The 3,641-nt window shown below is 34.8% G+C and overlaps 1 long non-coding RNA gene across 1 annotated transcript; it reads right to left on the bottom strand.

The window, feature by feature from the left end:
* Positions 1-345: 345 nt before the first annotated feature.
* Positions 346-1,559, bottom strand: LOC108372506 (uncharacterized). Its single transcript, XR_001848864.1, has 3 exons — positions 1,455-1,559; positions 1,137-1,263; positions 346-1,068 (listed from the first exon to the last, which is right to left on the bottom strand). It is a non-coding gene; the product is annotated as an uncharacterized LOC108372506 (long non-coding RNA).
* Positions 1,560-3,641: the final 2,082 nt, after the last annotated feature.

Raw genomic sequence — 3,641 nt, 5'->3', positions numbered from 1 at the left:
GTTTAATTATCTGTTGTATGTGAAATGAATCCAAATGGTTAAAATGCACGGGAAGTTTAACATAATAACCAAACCGTTTTCCCAAACCTTGAAGAACTTTGCTTGTGTGCTTTCTTACCAGTGTTTGCACATTTTTATTGGAGTATTCAATGGACTTTGTATGCATGCAAAATTGTATTGTAAGGATGCCGATTCAAATTAATAAAAATCAATTTATTCTGTTTTTTATAAATTCAAATATCTTTGTTCCAGCGGCGTTAAGATTCTTGCTCTTATTCTCTAATTTGCAGCTGTGTCCAGCGTTGCGGTCTAGCTTAGATAAAGCCAAATTGATTAATTTTTCTTAACTGTTTAAATGTTATAATTTTCTTTGTTTTGCTTAATTTTTTCTACAATTCCTATCAAACGAAAGAAAAACCCAGAAAAAAAGTTTCATAAACTATGTGGTAGTTTAAATCTACACTGCAGACTCTTATGATCTCGTGAACTAAAGGAACATAAAGAACTTTTCTTTCCGAAAGCTTGATTTTCCTATTTAATGTGTCTCAGTTGAGCCTACTGTGGGAAAAATATTTTTGTGTCAAAAGAGCCGTCCCTCCCGATTTTGATTATTCTCTTTTTTCAAAAGGTTCGTTAGATATTACTTTTACTGTTTTTGAACAATCGTAAAAAATATAACAAATTCTTCTAAAGATCTAAGCAGAGATTTCTGGTCCCAGCATTGGCGAATTACCGAATGTAATTTTGAAATGATTGAAACTGCTGCCACATATTTTATTGGTAAACATATGCTCTCTCGCTTATGATTGCCATTGTGAAATGATTTTGTTTAGATTTTTGTGAAGTTTCTTACAAAACTTACGTTTTCTATAAGTTTTGCCCCCGTTTTTGTTAAGATTTACAGATTTGTTGTCTTCAAACTAAAAAAAAAAGCACCAAAAACGTACCAAGCACTCAACTCCAAAATTTTTGCGTTTTGAATAAAGAAAAGCACTAAATTTAGTGCGAAAAGCACCAAGTTGGCAACAGTGTTTCGTACACCTGTGGATCAATGCGCGGGCTGTTGCGCTTAAAATAAAAAAATAAAATAAAAATATAATAGGCGTGTTTCGACCCGCACTAATATACAAACATACTTTTGTGCAGAGCTGTTATGATGTGACGCCGGCCTGGTGGAGAATTAATTCAATGGTGTGTCTTTGAAATTGCTGCTTCACTTTTTCGCCGGAAGAATCTGGAACACTCCGTATGCAGAACACTGCCCTTTGCAAAATATAAGTTGCGTTCCAGATGCTTCACGATTTGCAGGTTTTTACAGGAAGCCGTTCTGGGTGACCACCTCCCATAAGCTTTATTAATGGAGAAAACAGCTGTTCCTGCAAATCGTAAAGCATCTGGAACGCAACTATAATAAAACACACACATGCACAACTTTCGTTTCAAATTACCAATACTTTATATAAATGTCGCTCTTAATATTTTCCGTTGAACCGCCTGTGTGTTTAGCTACGCTTCGAATGAACGTCTTTTACAATGTAATCTTACATTCTACCCATGAACCATGATTCAATAATACAAGGTTCGATAAACTGACAGTTGTCTCTCTCGCACCGCTCCCTTAGCAGTGGCACAGTGTTGCTTCTTTGCAAATTTACATGGAAACAGTGTAGCTTTGGTGTGAAATAGAAGTATAAGATTTTGCGCAATATGTTTATATGTATATGCATATGAAGCATATTTAACTGATGAAAACATAAACTGTTTTTAAATTGGATGTTTACATCAATCTCTTAGTAGTCTTATTTTAATTTTGAGTCATTTTGCAGTTTTTATACAGCTAAATAGCACATAAATTACGTAATTCACGTAGATATATCAATATTACGTTCAACATTTCGTTTAAAATACCAGATTTCCTGCAAATACATTAGAATTTACAAAAGGAGTTTCACTACTAATTGCCTACTTTGCGTACTGTTCTACTACCATTTTCGCACCAAGATATTTCATTCTTCCCCTTTCTCCGTCCTTCGTAAATGCAACCTTTTGTAAGGGAGTGTCAAACCGCAGCTGTCAATAATTATCTAACCTTGTATTATTGAATCATGCCCATGAACGAAAGACACAAGATCACGCGCTAAGGAATGAAAGAAAAAAGTTATTTTCTAGCTGTTGAAATCTCGACGCCATCTTTGTTGTAAGAAGTAAACAACGAAGAGGATAAAGAAAACCGCGTAATTGTTGAACGCGTGAATACTTATTTTTATTATGCGAATTCTTCTATAAATCCTGTCGTTGCGTTAAATTATTCTTTACCTTATTTGTACACACGTTGTCACAAGCGAAAATGAAGAAAATTGCAGTAAAAAACTACGACCAAATTGTAAACAACGAACAAATGGAAATAAACGGCTAATGTCAAAATCTCCCTACTTATTTCCTAAATGCGATTATAACGGGCTACTCTTCTTATAGCGTGATCTTGTATTTTAGGTTTATGCATTCTACCGTGTGCGGGTTGTAAATTCTAGCAGTGTTGCATCTTGAATGTTGCCATTGCTTAGATTGCCACGTCGCGAGTGAGTGGTGGTGCCATTAAACCATCCGCGTTCTTGAAAAGTTGTTTGAGATAGGACGTTTTCGAACTGAATGCCGAGATAGGTCGATCTTCCACTCAGCAGTCGATATACTTCTATAGTAAGAATTAGCAAGAATGATAGAATACAAGATTGCGCCAATCGAGCTGAGAGCAACTGGCCGTGACGTCAAGAAGCATCGAACAAAAGGCAGTATTGCCAAGTTTTGAATTTGAAAAAGCACCAAATTTTTATTGGTGTATTTTATGGACTTTATATGAATACTTAAGTTTATTGTAAGGATGGCGATTCAAATTAATAAAAATCAATTGGGGTGTTCACAGTTCGTTCCAAATAGTGTCTGAAAATGTAGACATCTACATTTTAAGACGTTTTCTAACCGTAAAATCTGTGGTGTTGTTGTTTCCCATACAAAATTGGAAAACGACGCCGTCTACATTTTGTCACACTCAAAGGTATGTTTATTACGAGTCTACATTTTGCAACCTCGCAGCAGGGTTGCATTATGGCAATACTAATCACATTTTTTTTATTTATTGGGCACGTTTTTTGTATTTGCATTTAATTTGAATGCAATTTCTGATGAAAAGAAACAAATCAAGGAAAAGAAATAACAAATATTAGGAATTGGTAATTAAGTTAAATAATTACAATTTTTCAGAAACAAAATCGAAAGGCGATATATAAAAAATGCACGCAAAGAGAAAATGTCTGGCAACACCAGCAAAGTTTTGAGACGATTTTGCGACGACTGCTAGAAAGGGGTGCTCACAGTTTGATGCTAAAGATGTCTCAAAATGTAGACGTCTACATTTTCAGACATAATTTGGAACGAACTGTGAACACCCCAAATGTTTCTTGCACAACGGTCGATTTCTTCTGGCATGATTGAAGGTGCTACACATATTTCGTTTTCGCTTATGATTGTCACTGTGCCATGATTTTGTTTAAATTTTTGTAAAATTGCTTAGCACACTTACGATTGCTATAAATTTTGCTTCCATTTCTTTAAGATTTTCTAATTTGCAGTCTTCAAACTAAAAA

The sequence above is a fragment of the Rhagoletis zephyria genome, unplaced genomic scaffold, assembly GCF_001687245.7.
Source record: "Rhagoletis zephyria isolate East Lansing unplaced genomic scaffold, Rhagoletis_zephyria_1.1 Rzeph_scaffold_05817, whole genome shotgun sequence".
NCBI classification, from domain to species: domain Eukaryota; kingdom Metazoa; phylum Arthropoda; class Insecta; order Diptera; family Tephritidae; genus Rhagoletis; species Rhagoletis zephyria.
This window is presented reverse-complemented; position numbering and strand designations above follow the sequence as displayed.